Source organism: Rhineura floridana, chromosome 17, assembly GCF_030035675.1.
Source record: "Rhineura floridana isolate rRhiFlo1 chromosome 17, rRhiFlo1.hap2, whole genome shotgun sequence".
NCBI lineage: Eukaryota > Metazoa > Chordata > Lepidosauria > Squamata > Rhineuridae > Rhineura > Rhineura floridana.
Window position 1 is genome coordinate 25403425 of NC_084496.1, and position 19306 is coordinate 25422730.

At 46.9% G+C, this 19306-nt stretch overlaps 1 protein-coding gene across 6 annotated transcripts in view; it reads right to left on the reverse strand.

The window, feature by feature from the left end:
- The window catches only part of RAI1 (retinoic acid induced 1), a 240349-nt gene that overhangs the window by 72369 nt on the left and 148674 nt on the right, over positions 1–19306 (reverse strand). Inside the window, exon 1 of one of the 6 annotated variants that reach the window (XM_061600181.1) lies at positions 12268–12304. The exons of the other annotated variants lie outside the window; for them this stretch is intronic. The gene's annotated coding sequence lies outside the window, so the exon portion shown is untranslated. Of the gene's footprint in view, positions 1–12267; positions 12305–19306 lie in introns of those variants that run through there. 6 annotated transcript variants of the gene reach the window in all.

The following is a 19306-nucleotide window of genomic DNA, read 5'->3' on the forward strand; positions in this document are numbered from 1 at the left end:
GATTTTTCCCCCTCGCAAATAAAACTGATATTAATATTGACATCTTGAACGGAAATATCAATACGTTTTAAGGAAATATCGATACGTTTTAAGGAAATATTGATATTTTGAAAGGAAACATCGATATGAAAAGGAATATTGACAACATTATCATTCTTAATATCAGTATTTTAGAGGTGGATTTTTTTGTTTTTTAAATCCATTTTTGAAAATAGCTATGGAAAATCACTACATAAAAATCTGATCTACAGCAATAGAGATTAAGCGTAGAGTATTAGTGGAAAATTCGGTACCAAATCCTAATTGAGTGAAATTGTAGCACATCCTAGTCTCAGGTTCAATCCTAAGCATCTCCAGGTAGGGTTGGGAAAAGCTCCTACTTGAAACACTGGACAGCCACTGCCAGTCAGTGTAGGCAATACTGAGGCAGATGAACTATTGATCTGACTTGGTATAAGGCAGCTTCCTATGTTAATGTGACATTTTTTCAGGCAGGGCTATAACAGATTTTTTTTAAAAAACAAATGTAAAACTGTCTGGGATTGGGGTGTGAAGGTGTCTTGGTGATGTTACAGATGCTAGCCAATCAGCACTGTCTACAGGTAGCTTTTCATGCATAAACCTCATCCCCCCACCCCCTTTGGAGAGGAAAAGGTCATTTGCCCTAAGTCTGAGGAAAGTGTTTCCAAACTTGCTCCACTGCTCTGCAAATGCAACCCCTGATTTCACTCCACCCTTGGTTAGTGAGATGGGTTATCAATCCACACAGAAATAAATGTACACACACACACACACACACACAGAGAGAGAGAGAGAGAGAGAGAGAGAGAGAGAGAATCAGAAATGAATAAAACCAGCCCCATGTGGCCGTCTGAGCATTATTTAAAGAAAATGCACGTTTTCGGAGTGTGTGTGTTTGTACTGTACAATTTGGTGGGCAGGGTGTGCACATTCATAGCAGAGATTTTTCAAAGTCACAAAGGGCTTGCCTCTTTCCTCATTCCTTTCTGAATCTCCACTCCTTGTGGGTGCATTTTTCAAGTGTGGGGAAAAAAAAAAACAATGCAAAACCCTGTAAAACATCTGTGGGCGAGTTGGCCCACACCGCATTTGCGAGATCGATCCAAGTTCCAGACAATTTAATCCATCGCAAAGCATTCTTCTCCAACACATTGCTCTGGGGGCTGCTCATGCACTACTCCCCCACAACCCTCTGAAACCATTTCATCAAGGAGGCGTTGCACCGTTTCTGTGAATGGTGCAGCAGCTGCCAAAGACATATCCATGGCTCAGACAAATGGAAAAGCGAGGCCAGGTATGATTGCCAAAGCAGCCGGCGTTAAATCTTTTCCTTATAATGCAAGGCTTGGATGTACACTGTGCTTAAAAAAATTACATTAAAATAAAATTCTGCACTACAAAAAAGCTGGATTTCCCACCCTGTGTGAATTATGTAAATTGAGCAAATGTGGATGATTTCTCTTCTCTCGCACAATTATTCTGCTTCTGCTGGTCACAGGGAAGAGCCATTTATTCTGCTTTTTATACCTTCACTGAAGAATTGCTCCCGGACTACTGGAAAACTAGCCAGATCTTGGCAGCCATGAGGGCTAGGAACGTGCTCTTTAAAAAATTTCTTGAAGTTGAGATGCTCAGGACGCTGAGTTCTGCACCCAATACCTTGTCCTATGTTTTTCTGTGCTCTTGCCACCTAGGGACAGTCCTGCATAGATGGCCTTGGGTTTCTCTTTCCCCTCTCCATTCAGACATTGTTGCAACAGGATGTTGGGTGTCAGCATGGAGCTGAATCCCAGGCAAAATCCTCCCTCCCCCCGAAACTCTGAGATCTCTCTAGGCTCAGGCAAGAGGACAGGAGACAAAGCACTACACGTCTAGGTTGTGAATTGAATGGCTCGGCCTCACAGCCTCGGGAACATACTGTATGCAGAGTGCCTTGTCTTTGGCAGTGGCCTATCACAATGAGCTCGCCTTTGGAGAGTTGGGAAAAGAGGGAGGTGACTTACACCAAGTCAGATGATCAGTCCGTGTACTTCAGCAGGGGTGTAGTCGTCCAGGGTCTCGGGGGATCTTAGACCCCTTACTTTTTTTGGAGCAGGGTCCCGAGCAGGGTCCCCATGTCTCCAGCATCCTATGAGACAATCAGCATGAAAGGGGAGTGTGTTAGCCACTGAGAAGAGTCTGCTAACAGGCTTCCTTGTCCTTTCCTGCTGATTGGAGCCAATCAGAGTGAAGGAAGGTGAGTCAGCCACTGAGAAGTCTTCTCAGCAGCTAACATTCTCCCCTTTCATGCTTATTGACTCCTAGGGATATCTGTTGTTGTGGGAGAAGGTTTAAAAAGGACTTCATTCTTAACCCAGAAGCAGAAAAGGGGAGGGCATGGTTGTGACGAACATGAAGGGACCCTGCACTTCTGAATTTGCCAATACACTACTGTACCTCAGTACTGACTATCCTGACTGGCAGTGGCTCTCCAGGGCTTCAGAAATTAACCCAGCATCCTGGGCTCCTCATTTCAAAATATCTCAACTTTATAGGTTGTAGGGATGCCGGAGAATACTGACGAAACAGAAGCCGTTTACTAACTCGTCCCATATCTAGAATGGAAACCAGTCCAGCAAATATGATCGGTATTCCCTGTTTAGTCTGCAAATGATATGAAATTGATTATATCCCCCCGCCGCCCATTTCCATTGTGTTTCAATGAGATGGAATAACATAATGACAATGTTAACTTACATAATTTATGTAATTAATTATGTACATTGCGTAAGTTACGTAATTTCACCATTGTGGACAGTGAGACGAATAACATGGTTCTTGGCAAAGACAAACTGCAGCAGCACAGAAACAGTGCTGCATGCTATGAATACATGCAGAAAACGATGCCTTCTTACATCCAAGGAGATGCAAGAGAGAGAGGTTCCTCGATCTTTTGGAGCCCAGAGGCATGTTTGGAAATCTAAGAAACAGTAGTGGGCACCACAAAATACTCATTTATAGATAAAAAGTGAGTGATACTCAGAACTCACCCTCAAACACGAAAAACACCTATGCACAACCCCAAACATATGTTGTTATGTGCCTTCAAGTTGATTTCGACTTAAAGTGACCTTATGAATCAGCGACCTCCAATAGCATCTGTCATGAACCACCCTGTTCAGATCGTGTAAGTTCAGCTCTGTGGCTTCCTTTATGGAATCAATCCACCTCTTGTTTGGCCTTCCTCTTTTTCTACTCCCTTCTGTTTTTCCCAGCATTATTGTCTTTTCTAGTGAATCATGTCTTCTCGTGATGTGTCCAAAGTATGATTATTTATTATTATTATTATTATTTATTTAATTTATTAGTCGCCCATCTGGCTGGTTGTCCAGCCACTCTGGGCGACGTACAAGATAAAACAATACATTAAAACATTAAAATTTAAAACCATAACAGTAAGAAACCTAACCCACCCCAAAAGCCTGCCTGAAGAGCCAGGTCTTCAAGGCCCGGCGGAAGCTTATCATAGAAGGGGCATGGCAGAGATCATTTGGGAGAGAGTTCCACAGGGTGGGGGCTACTATTGAAAAAGCCCTCTCTCTAGTCCTCACCAGTCTAGCTGTTTTAACCGGTGGGATCGAGAGAAGGTCTTCTGAGGCTGATCTTGTTGAGCGGCATCCCTGACGATGCTGGAGGCGCTCCTTCAGATAGACTGGGCTAAAACCGTATAGGGTTTTAAAGGTCAAAACCAACACCTTGAATTGGACCCGGTAAACAACCGGTAGCCAGTGCAACTCCTTCAGCACTGGAGTGATGTGATCTTGCCGGCGGCTGCCTTTAATCAGACGAGCCGCCGCATTCTGTACCAGTTGCAGCTTCCGGACCGTTTTCAAGGGTAACCCCACGTAGAGCACATTACAGTAGTCTAGGCGAGAGGTGACCAGGGCGTGTACTACCGGTGGGAGCAGATGGTTGGGAAGATGAACTTCCAAACATATAAAACAGACAAAAAAGCAGCCCCCCGAAAAACAGACACCCCCCCAATTAAGCAACCAAAAAACTCAAATAAAAAAAATCAGGAGGAGCAGGGCAGGGCCCTTGGTGTGCACCAAGAAGGGGAGCTGAGGCTGCCATGTGTCCTTGGGCACCATGTTGAGGACCCCAGCAACAGAGCAAGGGTGGGCAAAAGTGGCTCAGAAACTACGGCTAGATTTCTGGGTTATCAACAGCAGAGTGGTAGAGGGTTCTTCTGATTCCCAGTTACTAAATGTCATGGCCCAGCAGCATGGCTCTTTGTGACACCAGATTGTTCAACAACAGCCCTCTCCTGCTGAAATAGGCTGCTGAACTGGGGGAGGGTGATGGGGGCGGAGGACCAGGAGGGGATTTTGGGGTGTGTGTGTGTGTGTGTGTGGATGAGTGCAAGCTCAGTTCTGGCCCTAAAACATGCTCAGAGGAACCTTGTTCCTTAAGTTTTGAGCTCCTGCTCTAAGCCTCTGGTTTGCACTAGGATCTAGTTGGTGGCCCTCAGAGTAGATTTCACAAGGCTAAAGTTTGCCCCTGCCTGCCCCCCCTCCAGCAAGAGAGACTTCTATTAACAGTTGTGTAAGAAGCAGAGTTGCCAATGTTTTATTCACACCTTGCTCTTGTATCTTGAATAGCAGTTTAAGATCCAGAAATTAAGGCTCGTGACAAGGCCGGGTTACATTTATCCACAGTAGGGATGTTGAAGAACTTCCAACAAAAATGGGTTCTTATGTTCACTTATTCATCCCATGCCCGAAAGAGAAATCAGTCGAGCAAATTCGCTGTCGTTGCCACTTTCAGTCCGCAAACGTTACGTAATTGATCATGTCCCCTCCCCTTCGCCTTGTGTTGCCTTTGCACTGAGATTAATGGGGTGGAATAATGTAGTGATCATGTCATTTACGTAATTACATAAATTATGCAAGTTAATGTAAGTTATGTGATTCCACGGTGGCGAACAGTGAGATAAATAACCGTTTTTGGTGGAAGATGATCTACAGCAGAAGATGAACCGCAGCGGAACAGAAACATGCGACAAATACAGGGCAGAATGGAAAATGATGCCTCCTTACATTCCTAGTCTACGGGGGGGGAGCTTGGAGAGAGGCCGCAGCAGTGGCTGATAGGAGTTTTAACCATTTCTGCATGCACCGTGTTCCAGGTTTAAATCACCTCTACCATTCACAAGGGTGAGGGAAAAACATGAAAACCTCATATAGGATCTTTAGGGGGTGATTTGGATTGGGGCCACCGTGCAGGAGGAAATGGTTAGTACCACCATGCCCTCCCCATTCCAAATCACCCCTCCCACACCAGAGGATGCTTTTTGCCAAAGAAAGACATCAGGGCATCTGATCAATTCTCTGCACCATATGTAGGTTTTTTGGTCCACCGGTTTAAAAGAGAGAGTTGGAGGTGGCTTGAGACAAGGATGGCTTCCCAATGTTTTTGACCCATCGTCTCTTCTGTTTAAACAGGTTTTGCAGGCTTTTCAGACAACTGGGAAACCAATACAACCTGTTCAATTAGAGACAAAAGTGGGAGAATGTAAGAGCAGCCAGATGGATTGCTGCCAATTAAGCTCTACTCAGCATAAAAAGGTAAAGGTGTCCCTGCACTTGTAGTGCGAGTCGTTTCTGACTCTTAGGGTGACGTCTTGCGATGTTTACTAGGCAGACCGTATATATGGGGTGGTATTGCCAGTTCCTTCCCCGGCCTTTCTTTACCCCCCAGCATATGCTGGGTACTCATTTTACCGACCGCAGATGGATGGAAGGCTGAGTGGACCTTGACCCCTTTTACCGGAGATTCAACTTCCTCCTTCCGTTAGAATCGAACTCAGGCCGTGAGCAGAGCTTTCGGCTGCGTTACTGCCGCTTACCACTCTGCGCCACTGAGGATCTTACTCAGCGTAGACCCACTGAAATGAATAGCCCTAAATTAGTCATGCCCAATAGATCTACTCTCAGTAGGATTTAGTTGGAGACAACCCTCTTGTCTTTCAAACTGCTTTCAATGCTCTGGAAAGCAAAAGCAAACCAACATCTGTCCATCTCCCATTGAAGGAGGTTATGCTTTTTCTGGCATGGAGATAAAAGTGATGGGGAAAGGTTTGCTGTCTTGATTTCTGCCCTCCAGGCTGCCGTTAAAGGCAAAGGAGCAGGAAAAATAAATAAATACAAAACAGGTAATCTGATGCAGGAGAAAATATTGGCACAGGTGTAGCTTTATCTGCGTGACAAAACTGTACAACTCTTACAGGTGTGGGAGCTTCTAGACTCTGTGGTCCAAAGTGACATTTCATGTTATTGTTGTTGTGAAATAAATTTATATCCTGCCATTCCTCCCAGAAGGAGCCCAGGGCTGCAAACCAACAACAAAACACTAAGAACATCTATAGAACATATTAAAAACAAAACACCTTTAGAAACATCCTAAAAACAATTCCAAAAGAGACGCAAACTGGTATAAGGTCTCTACTTAAAAGGCTTATTGAAAGAGGAAGGTCTGCAGTAGGCGTCGAAAAAATGGCAGAGACGGCACCTGCCTAATATTTAAGGAGAGGCAACTCCAAAGTGTTGGTGCCACCACATTAAAGGTCCATTTCCCTGCTGTGTGGAATAGACCTCCTGATGGGGTGGTATCTGCAGGAGGCCCTCATCTGCAGAGCACAGTGATCGACTGGGTCTATAAGGGGTAAGACAATCTTTCATGTATATGTTGTCCTCGGCCTAATGTTATATGGTTGGCAAGGACAGGAAAGGGAGGTAGGAGAAAAAGAGACAGGAAGGAAGGAAGGAAGGAAGGAAGGAAGGAAGGAAGGAAGGAAGGAAGGAAGGAAGGAAGGAAATAGAGCGCGGAAATGGGGTGGGGCCAGAGCCAAGATTGGGCTGGACCACCCTATTTTCGCGCTCTATTTCTGCCACTGCTTCTGCCACTCTTGGTGTGAAGTCCCCAACACAAAGTTGCTCACCCCTGCAGCAGTGTCAATCATGCATTCCTAGCCAAGAGCCCTTTCCAAAAAGCAGCCTAGCCTAGCCTCCAACGTTTTCACGGATGAACACAGAGACGTGCTTGTAAAGCCTGATTCTCTTACGACCCAAGCCCTTTCCCCCAGTTATACACTGCTGAAGGCTCTACTTGGCCAGCTTGATCCCTTTAGTCTCTCCAGCAGCCCGTTCCTTTGCAAACTCAAAAGCTGGGACAATGGTTTGATCAGAGGTGTAAAGATATACTTGAGCAATATAATTCTCCTACAATCTGTTCTCAGCAGTTCAAAAATAGACCTCTGCATCTGCAGTGTGTGATATGTCAGGCTGCACACTGTGTTGCTCCTTAGAGTCCAAGCGCGTGCATTTATATGCATGTGTGGTACTGTCAAGGTACGTTGAGTAACACATACAAGCGGCAGATCCACAACATATATTTTAATCATGTTCAACACAGAAAGAATCCTGGGAACTGTGGTTTCCCCCTGACAGAGCTACAACTTCCCAGCACCCTTAAGAAACTACAATTCCCAGGATTCGTTGGGGGAAGTCATGGGCTTTAAATGTATGGTGGGGATCTGCCCAAGGATTTAAGTTCTAGAGCAGACTTTCCCAACTCAGAGCCTTCCAGATGTCATTGGGACTCCCTAACTCCCATCATCCTATGCTGACTAGGGAGTCCAACATTTGGAGGCCACAGGGTTGAGGGAGGCTGTTCTAAAGGTTTTGGGAATGGAGCCAAACTCTGAAGAATGCCTGCTGCAGCAACATACACTAGCAACCAGGTTCCCAAAAGGCCAAAATCAGGACGGAACAGTGATTTGCCAGGGCCCAGGGCCCAAAAAATGGAGGCTGTCCCTAGCAAACAGAAATAGCTGGAGTGCATGAGCTACTCCCTGCCACTCCCATGCATTTTGCCAGCGCCTCCGCCTCCCAGAGACTTCCCTCCTTCATAATCTCTTTCAGAAATCCTCTTCCTGGCTTTGCACGCTCGTCCCCATGGCCACAGCCTCCTCCTCCCCCTTCCTCCTTCCACGTTTAGAGGTTGAGCTCTGGCAACGGCTGGCCGACAGACAGGTCTGTGCGCCAGAGATGTACCGCTGCCAGGAGAGCCCTCATCTTCCTGAGAGGAGCAGACAGCCCAGTAATGAAGCATAATGCTCTGGCGCTCCCTTGAACGACGCTGCACCGCACCAGCTGAGCCTCCAGATCTTCCCAGAGCCTAATACCCCCCCTTGTAGGAGGTGGGGCGGTGGGAAAATGAACATAATCCCTCCCCCCCACACACACACACATTTTGAGAAGCAGTTTTAGCATATGCAATGCAGGCCGCCGTCCTTCTGACAAAGTCACCCGTGTTCGCCCACCAGCAAAACAACAACGCTAAACCCATCTTGCCAGAGAAGCGCACTTCACGTCATCCGGTGACCGCAGGTGGCCCTCAGTCGAAAGAGTGTTTTCGATGACTCAGACAGCTGCTGGGTGGAAATAGAGGAAGTGGGGAACAGAAGCAAGTGAGAAAGAGGGGATGGGGGAGAGAAAGAAAGAGAAGACAAGGGGAGAGGGTGAACTGAGGCCTTACCAAAGGCCAAAGTCATTGTAGCAGTGAGCATTCCTTTGGGAGCACTTGGCACGAGGGACGCGCCGCCATGCGCTCTCCAAATCAATCAATCCGTTTCCTCCAGCTCATCATGAGGGAAAGGAGCGGGGTGGGATGGCTCGGCAGCTCTGAGAGAAAGCTCGTCAGGCGCCGCAGGGAACATTGCCCGCACCTCTTTCACGCTAACAGGCCCAGTGGGGGAGCCACTTATTCTCAGGCACTCCAGTTCCAGCCTCTGCTCATGAAACAGACAGATTAACTCCAGGAGGGAAATGCGGTCTACGGCACGGCCTACGGGTGGCGCTGCCCACTTCTCTCTGCCACCATGCCCCCTGCCAGCCCCCACCCCACAAAGCGTGCCTCCCCTCAGAAATCTAATTCATTGAAAGAGGGTTGTGAGGGAGAGAGGGGAAAAAATCACTGGGGTGTGTGCATGGAAATGGCTTAGGTTTAGGGATTTGGAAGAATCGCTGCTGTGAACATGTGCTGGCTGATGTATGCTCAAAACAGCTTCATACTCATCAGCTCAGCAAGCTTCCATTGGTCAGGCCATTATTATCAAATTATTGTTAAAGATGAAGCAGGGAGACCTTAGGCTTATAGGAGGTGGGTGGGGCACCTTTGGCCTGCCAGAGGTTGATGAACTACAACTCCCATCATACTTGGCCACCGGCCATGCTTGCTGGGACTGATGGGAGCTGCAGTTCAGCAACATGTGGCGGGCCAAAGGTTCCCCACACTTGGCTTCAAGAATAGTGCCTGAGATGGTGACTGAGGAGAAATAGGAACAGGTGGCCTGAGGGGTCACAGCTCACACTCATAACCTCTGTATGATGGGTGGGCAACCTTTTTGGCCTGGTGGGCCCATTCTTTCTCTCTTCCACCCCCGGCCAACTTTGACAGGTGGGCGTGACTACCCACCTGTTAGTCATCTGATGTCAGGTGACTGATAGGTGGACAGTTCTAGAAGCCCACTTATCAAAATTGACCCGTGAGGGAAGGGGTTTGCTTCTTGCTCTCTCTGTGGGCTTGCCTTCGCCTGCAGGGAACGTCCTGGCAAAGCAGCCACCAGCAGAATTGAACCACGCCACCCTGACCATCACCTGACGTCAACCTGATGTCGGCTGATGGGAAAGTGGGAGGTGTTTGTGGAAATGGCCTTGCAGGCCATGGCGTTTTTTATAACAAATTGTCACTGGGTGTCCATTTTTTTCATTCAAATGGCTTGCATGTGGAAGCCTCTCTGCCATATACAAGCCTTGACATTTGGATTGAGGTGAAAGTGGTTAAAAAAGAAAAAGTGAATAGAGCCTTGCAAATGCATTTATATAACTTACTAGCCTAGCAAAATTCCTACTAGCCTGCCAATCCACTAGTAAATTCATGAATCAAAACACTAATTAAAATTAAAATTTGACGCCCTGCTGTAGCAGAATTCTTATGAAAAAAATGAACAAAGATACAGAGAACCAGACATCACAGTGTACAGGGAGAGAGATTTTTGTTAAGATGTTTTTCAGAAAGACTGATGGTCTAAGAATTATCATGCAACCTGCCCCTATGTTCTACTGTTTCTATTCAATTTCACTAAAATTTCCTATTTCTAGTCAGTTTCAGTGCCTTCCCATCTGAATATGGGTTCTTGGTTCATTGATAAAAATATGTGTCCATTTGTGTCCACTGGGTGTCCAAACCTAAGACTGGGTGGCCATTGGGACACAACGTTTACTTTAAAAAGGCCTTGTTGCAGGCCAAAGACTCCTTGGCAGTCCAAGATTGGCTCATGGGCTGGAGGTTCCACACTCCTGCATTATATGGTGAAAAATTGTCTTCCCCTATCGTTAAGGCACCAAAGAAAATAATGTCTTACGGATCAATTTAGGAATCAGGTATTTTTGGAGATGCACTCCTTTTCTCTCTCTGCACCCCCCAACCCTAAATATGTAAGGGTGCCTCCAGAATGCTGCAATTTTGCGGGAGGCTTTAAGGTGCATATCAGTACTTTATGTTTGTGTAATTAACGTGGATAAATGCACTTTGTTGCCTGAGCACAAGAAACCCATTTTTTAAAAAGCAGACTTTTTGTGGTTAGGAAAGTGAAGCGGAAATGCATTGAAAAGTGTCAGATACACAAATGATGAACAGGAAGATGTGTAAACACCCCACAGGCAAATCAGGATGAATGGAGAATGCTGTTTGTCATATAACCACACTATTAAAAATTCAGTATGAACGCTCAATAAAGACCAGAGATAGTTGAACGAACTACTGCATTAACTCTTGTGTAAGCAAACAGGGCTGGTGCCAGCTGGTGGCCAGATTGGGCCCTGGCCGAGGGCCCCTGCTGCCCTGAGGGGGCCCTCCTTGGGGTGGGAGGGTAGAGCTCCCACTCTGCAATCCACAGCAGTGTCAAGTCATGTGAATAAGCCTGTCTGCCTCTCTACATGTCACTTTAGTGTGTCAGTGTGAACGCCCCATGCGCTGCGTATACATGGCTGCCACCACCCAAGATGGCGGCAGTCTTGTCTCTAAGGGGCTGATGCCTCCACCCATAATCAGGCCCATAATCAAATGTGTTTCTGAACAAATTAAGGTGGCAGGTGGCTTGGTTTGCAATGCGCCCAGCCACTCAGTGGGGCAGGGCAGGATGGCAGAGGGGTTGGCAGTGGCACCTGAAGGCTCCATGTCAGTAGGGTAGTGGGATCCACTCTGGGTTTTAGTTCGAGCTTTCAAGGAGCTATCCAAGGTCATGAATCACCTTGGACAGCTCGTTGAAAATACAGACTAAAACCCAGAGCGGATTCCACTGCCCTACTGACATGGAGCCACTGGGGGTTGGGACTGCGCAGACACATTGGGGGGGACAGCCGGATTGGCTCTACTAGTGTGCTTGTGCAGTCCCAGGCTCTCCACCACCCTGCCATGTTGAGGTAAGCTGCAGCAATGCTTGATGTTGGAAGTGTTGCTCTTTGGCTATGCCCTCCCTCTTTGGCTGCTAATGAGCAAAGTAAAAAATAAATTATGGTTTAAAAAATACAGGAAGTTGCCTTATACTGAGTCAGACATAAGAATATCTGCTGGAGCCCCGTCCAGCATCCTGTTCTCACAGCGGCCAACCAGATGCCCCAATGGGAAGCCTGCAAACAGGACCTGGGCACAAGAGCCACACTCTCCCTACTTCTCATTCCCAGCAACTGGTAGACCATTGGTCTATCTAGCTCAGTGCTGCCTACACTGACTGGCAGCGGCTCTCTAGGGATTCAGGCAACGGTCTTTTTCCAGCCCTATCTGGAGATGCTGGGGATTGAACCTGGGACCTTCCGCATGCAAATCAGATGCTCTGCCACTGAGCTATTGCCCTTCCCCAGTGGGTGGATGGAATGGGGTAGGAGGACTGGGGCTCAGTGCAAAGGACCTGGGGCTTAGGCCCCCTGAGCCACCCCCTAACACCACTCCTGGCTAAAAGGCCTGCACAAATTAAAAGATTTTTAGCTGGTAGTGAAAAGGTAACAAATATTGGCCCAGGTGAACCTCACTGGGGGAGGGAATTCCATAGTTGGGGGCCCACAACTGAAAAGGCCCTGCTCCTGATCACCACCCACATAACTTCAGATGGGGGGGGGGACTCTGAGAGTCTTTTTCTTTTTTTACCTTTGCAATCTTTCCTATCGTTGGTTCAAACCATATGAAGTTGCCTTCTACCGAGTCAGATCACTGGTGCATCTCCTTCAGTTGTGCTGTTTCCTCATCACCTCCAGGACTTCTCTAAGGGTTCTTCCAAGCTCTGCTGAATCCTCCTAAGGCTATGTGCATACCATGCATTTAAATCACATGACTTCCCCAAAGAATTCTGGGAGCTGTAGTCTACCCCTCACAAAGCTACCATTCCCAGCACCCTTAACAAATTACAGTTCCCAGTATTGTTTGGGGGAAGTCATGAGTTTTTAATGTAGGCAGCCTAACTGGAGATCCTGGGAGGCTACATGTAGGACATTTTGCACACAAATCATGGGTTTCACACCCAGCAGAGTAGTGGCAAATTCAGAAGTACAGGGTCCCTTCACGATAGTCACGGCCACCACCCATCCCCCTCCTCATTTTGCTGCTGGGCTGAGAAAGAGATCCTTGTTAATGCCTTCACCCACCACAACAGATGTTCTTAGGAGCCAATCAGCATGAAAGAACTCACCGCCTCTCACTCTGATTGGCTCCAATCAGCAGGGAAGGACAAGGAAGCATGTTAGAAGACTCTTTTTAGAGGCTAACACACTCCCCTTTCATGCTGATTGGTTCATAGGATGCTGAAGACATAGGGACCCTGCGGAGACCCTGCTCCTAAAAATGTAAGGGATCTAAGACCCCCTGAGACCCTGGACAATTGCACCCGTTTACACCACTGTGCAAAGGTTTCTCCTCAGCCACTTCCTGTCTCTCATATATTACTGTTTTCCCCTTTGCTTTAGTCCTAGATGTTACAAAAAAAAGTTAAAAGGAGAGGGTGCATTCAATGAGACCGGGCAGTAATTTTGGAACAGGGAAACTTCCAAAAGGGACAATTAAGGAGTTAATCTGCTGGTAATAGATAAGGAGCTTAGAGCCGCTGGTATTTTTGCTGGCCAAGTCTGAGATCCAGTTGTGCCTTTAAAAGCCGGCAGGAATGTACTTAGATATGACCAAACGACACGTCTCCCCCGGGGTATTACTTGGTTGCCAATTAGATTGGCTTCCCAGACTCACTCATCCTCTTGCAAGCTTCTTCAGAGGAGGAAAAATTGCTGCTGATCCCTAGAGAGGTGGAAGGAAAGGATTTGGGGAGGGGGGGAAAGAGAAGATAAAGAGGCACAAGCAGGCAAGGCTCTCCAATGCACACAACAAGCTGCTGTTTCCCTTATGAACAAATAAATCAAGGTCGCTTGGAGACGTGTGTGTCGAGTGGAGGTGGTGGCCGTGGGAGGTCTGGGCATAGCGGGGGGGGGATGACTCCAGCCTTCTCTCCCACCCCCCCAATCCAGTGCAGCTTTTTCATTCTGCCAATCGAACACAGAGCACAGTGATGGGATTTGAGCTGAACCCCTCTGACCTTTTGACCCTGATGGGTCTTGGACATGGCATGTGTCAAATGACAGATGCTCTTCCCGAGGGGAAATGGGGAGAGAAGTGGGGAGGGACATCTGATGCCCAGCAGGCTTGCACAAGAGACGAGTTGTGGCTGTGATGAGGAAGAGATCGAATCCCCACCCTCCCACCCCTGCTGTAATGGGAGCTTAACAGGAAGTTAATGCCAGGAGACTTGCAGATTTTCTGCACAATTGCCAGCCAGCAAATCCATGTTCTGAAAAACTGGCAAACTCCAGATTCTGCAACTTAAGCTGCATACACACGGCATTTTATTCTGGAAGCAGTGGAGACTGAGTTCTTGTTTTTTTCTGTGTAGTACATGCACAATCTAGATCTAGTGTATGTTTTTTGCCCCTGAAAAGCACTTGTTGAGAAACGGGTTTCATTCTAAAAATAAAAGAAGTTCCTCCTTGCCCTGCCAATCGAATACAGTCAGCTCCAAAGCCAGGGGGCATAGCAATGGGCCTCAATTTTCCCAGGGAATGGAGATTTGGGCCCATTGTTGCACCCCCACCAACCAGAAACCAGAGACTGGGGTGCCTCACCCAGAGAGGAGGACCCAAAAATACCCAGAGTCTCCGGGTGAAATCCGGAGACCTGGCAATGCTAGCGTATGCTAAGATTGCAATCACCACTTCCTTCTTCATTTACCTGGGGCATGTGCAGGGAGGCAAAGGTGTGGATAACATAATCAAGGGGAGGGTTTTCAAATGTGTATCAATTACACCAGCCCTTGTGGATGGCAGGTTCTAGAAACGATCTAGTTGTAAAGCAGCATGTTGAGGTCAAGCATGAATGATTCTGGATTGAGAAAAACTATGTTTTTGCTCTACAAATGGTTTAACATAACCTATCAAGTCTTTATGCTGGCCTGGCTTGCATACAATGCTAAGCTATCAAGTGATATATACATTTTGTTAAATACATAAATAAAGGCTTGTTCAGTTAAAACCTGGCCCAGTTGACTAACCAGAGTTTGTTTCCTGGCAACAAATCACGAGGTGAAGCTATGGTTTGTTGTTGGCTTACAAACTGTGACTTGTTTTCATTGTAGTTTGGCATTATGTCCAAAGCCAACAGCCTTGCTTTAACCATGGTTTGTCTGGACAATCCACCCCAGATGTTCAACAAGCTACAGAGGCGAGAGCAGCTGGAAAAACCAACCAAGCATTGGAGAAACAAGCCATGGTTTAGTGTTACGTGCAAACACGGTCAACATGTCTGTCCTTTTTTTAAAATATATGATGACTTATTAAAAAAATTAAAATGCCATCACTTCCCACCTTAGCTTGTGCCCTGCCTGATCCTGCTGTGGGTCTGCCCTGTGACTCACCCATGGGGGTCAGTGCTTAGAACCCTAGATGGAACACACACGTTCTCTCTCCCTTAACACAGGAGTGGGGAACCTTTTTAAGTATGAGGGTCATAATCCCTTCTGGGCAGATTTTGGAGGCTGCCAGTAGCGGCTGTTGGCACAGCTGGGGATGCATCGTTCCCCTTGCTTCCCAACACCATGGGGCGTGGCCACTTACCGAGGGGCAGAGAGGCAGGCGCGGAGAGCTTGGTGCTCTGTGGCAGGAGCATTGGAGTGGCTCCGCCAAGGCACGATGAGCTCCGTGCACCTCACCCCTTTCCCTTTCAGCTTCTCCTGCTGCCTCATCCCTTTTAACCGGGAGATGCCAGGGACTGACCCAGGGACCCTCTGTATGCCAAGCATATTCTCTGCCCCTCTGCCATGGTGCTTGGAAGGTTGTTAGAAGATCCAGGACAGACAAAAGAAAGTACTTCTTCCCACACCGCAAAGTTCAAACTATGGAATTTGCTCCTACAAGAGGCAATGGCTGCATTCACACTGTACATTTATTCCACTATTATTCCATTTTAAACAGTCATGACTTCCCCCAAAGAATCCTGGGAAGTGTAGTTTGCGAAGGGTGCTGAGAGTTGTTAGGAGACTCCTAATCTTTTCATAGAGCTACAATTCCCAGAGTCCCCTGGGAAGTGGGACTGTTAAACCACTCGGAATTGTAGCTCTCTAAGGAAAATAGGAGCCTCCTAACAACTCTCAGCCCTCTTCACAAACCACACTTCCCAGGATTCTTTGGGGGAAGCCATGAGTATTTAATGTGGAATAATAGTGGAATAAATGTACAGTGTGAATGTGGCCAATAATAGCCACGTAATTGGATGGCTTTAAAAGAGGATTAGACTGATTCAGGGAGAAGAAGGCGATCAGCAGCTACTAGCCATGATGGCTATGCCTTGACTCCATAGTCAGAAGTGGTATGCTTCCAAACACCAGTTGCCGGAAACCACAGGAAGGGAGAGTTGCTCTTGTACTCAAGTCCTGCATGTGGGCTTCCCACAGGCATCTGGCTGGCCACCATGAGAACAGGATGCTGGACTAGATGGGCCACTGACCTGATCCAGCAAGCTCTTCTTACGCTTTCATGTTCATCCCAGTTCGCTCACTTGGCAATGAGGTGCCGAGTTCAGCCTTTGGTGCTCGATTCCACTGAGGAAACGTATCCAGTCTACCTTGGCTCTCTCTGACAAGTTCCCGTGACTGTTTCCCCATCACATAAAGTGGCACCCAGGTGCTGCTCTCTGCCTGTCTCTCACCGGGCTTGCCTAAACCTCCATCACTCACTGCTGAAATATGTGTAGGGCATGATGGCAATCTGTTGGGAGAGGCAGGCGTACAGATGCAGGGTGTCTTGGAAACAGTTGCCATGCAAAACATTCCAAGGTACGGTTTACTGTCATGCTCAACAACAGATGATGGCTTTAGGGTTTCTGATGCTTCCCATTTTAAGCCATTTGATTTGTAATGTTTCAAAAAAAGGGGGGAGGGGGAGAAGGAGGAACGAAGGATCTAAAAGAACTGGGAAGATGGTAGGATAACTGATATCATCACATGAGAGTCGACGGAGGGCCTCTTAACACCACAATTGTGGCACACCATGTTCCGTCTGTCTTGCCTTTGTTCATGTGTGTTAATTTTGCTGCTGCCAAAGGGAAAGGATATGCTGGTTGTGAGGTTCAGCCCTTCCCTAGAACGCTGCCAGTAAGGGATGGAAGGATCTGGCAATTTCAGTTCTCTCAGCCTCTCATTTTTCCAGTCTTAAATTCGGTTATCTGGATTTCTGCAGATATTTGAGATTTTTTTCCAAGAAATGAAAATTCTTCAGCATTTTACTGCGAATCTCTCCTTATAAACACATTTTTGTTTGCAGCTTTGACTACTGTACACGTTTTTGCAAGCCATTTCCCCTAATATAATGCATTTTTGCATGTTATTTTCACTAATATATTCATTTGTAAGCACATTTCCCCTTAATATATGCATTTTTGTCAACACTGTTTGGAGGAAGACCTGCACTGTAAAATTCAGATAAGTGCGAATTTCAAAGAATGGCTCAGTTTCAGTTCTCACGTTTTTTCCAGAAAATGCGAATTTGATCAATTTGGTTTTAAATGTGAACTAAATTGAATTGATCTCCATCCCTAGCTGCCAGGATAAAACCTCATTCACCTATCTTAATGGTGAATCTCTGGGATACCCGAGAGCACTTGGGCTTGTTCACATACACATACGTGCATGTACAGCACTCAATTTACCTGAACATCAGGAGGGCTGGCAACTTTACGCAGGTACTGACTTGACTGAAGCTCAATGCACTTGAGGCAATGGAGGAAGTTTGATCTGCAGCAAGTATTTGCATAAAAATTTGCATAAGCAAATTTATATGTAGAGGGGCAAATTTGGAAGTAATCCCTGGGATTTAAAGAGAAATGTAATACATCTCATTATAGCATGGATAAGGCTGTGACGGGGCGAGAAGAGTGCCTGCTGATGGGCAAATTCAAGACCCCTGCAGGCTTCACTCCTTTAGGGTTCTCTGTCTTTAAACTGGATTGAACGAATGAATGACTCTTGAATGAATCTTCATTGCTCAATCAGAGCCATGAAATGGACTGCCTTCAAGTCGATCCCGGCTCTATGAACAGGGTTTTCATGGTAAGCAGTATTCAGAGGGGGTTTCCCATTGCCTTCCTCTGAGGCTGAGAGGCAGTGACTGGCCCAAGGTCACCCAGTGAGCTTCACGGCTGTGTGAGGATTCGAACTCTGGTCTCCCAGGTCGTAGTCCAGCACTCTAACCACTACACCACACTGGCTCTAGGCTACCACAATTCAACACTCGTAAAAGGAAAATACAAATACAAGTCATCAGATAAGAGGACTGTCCTCAATCAAGTGGCATGCATCGCCATCCAAGCGGTATGTCCCCTGAGGTTTTTCAGCTGTTGGACTGGCCCACTCAAAAAGCCCAAATCATTTTCAGGGTGACCTTGGAGTGTGTGGGGGTCCATCCCTGATGTAAGCTAGTGAGGAGGGAAATCACCCATTTCTATGGCTTCGTTTTCCATGCAAGCCCCCCTCCCCCTGCAAAAATACCACAACTGTCTGGCCCAGAGTTGGATCTTGTACTTTCAGAGTCCACCCACTCAGGGCCACAAAGGAAGGAATGTAGAAGTATTTTGTAAGCTAAAACAGGTGTAGAGAACCTTTGGCCCTCCGGATGTTGCTGATCAGCTTGCAGGCCAGCTTGCAGGCCAGCAACATCTGGAGGGCCAAAGGTTCCCCACGCCTGGGCTAAGAGGATGCCTTTAAAAAAAACAAAGCAAAGGCTGTTTGCTGCTTAAAATACTGTCTCCTTTAAATTGCCCAAAATTTGAAATCCCCTGGGTGCACTGACCTGAAAAATGAACCCCATGAGGTCTCAATTCAGAAAGGTATACTGCGCCATCTCTGATTTGCATATGCACAGGCTGTAACGCATAGCGCACGGGTTGCTATGAGAAGCTTCGTCAATGAGGGATCAATGCTCCCCATGCATTAATAAGGAGGACAGGCTGCAAAAATCCATCACTAATGGCCTTTGGTACGGCTAGGGATGGGATGCAGCCGCCTACTGCAAACCATCAACCCAAACCAACTTGATTAGTTTGCTGCTCCTTGCCATTATCTCCAATTCAATTGAATCTCATGCAACACCCTCACTCTGTTCCCTCGTTTTCATTTGCCATCCCTTTTTGTGCGTACACAGTTTCGGATTATTTGACATTTTAAAATTCCTGTATTCCAATCCCCCTTGGTTTCCCAAGATGCACCCTAACAGCAGCTAGCATCTCCTTGTTCCCTGTTGAAAAACATTCATCACCCACCCCCTTTCTCTCCTCAAAGCATGGGATTCCCCTCCTGCTGGATTTGAAGAACAGAAATGGTTATTTATATAGCGCCTTGATAGAGTGCAATATCTTGAAACCCTCACAACAGCCCTGTACAGAAGATCAGTATTATTGTCCTCAAGTTGTAACGGGAGAATGAGGTGCAGTAGAGTTGGGCCAAAGTATTTGACTTAGACATATCTGACAATTTTGGGAGTGGGGTGAAAAAAGTTGCTGGTGGGAGGGATATGTTTTTGGGGTGCAGTGGAAAAAATCTATTGATTTGGGAGGGGATGTGGGGCTTATCCTGATAAGAAAGAAACAGCAAAGAAAGCTGGCG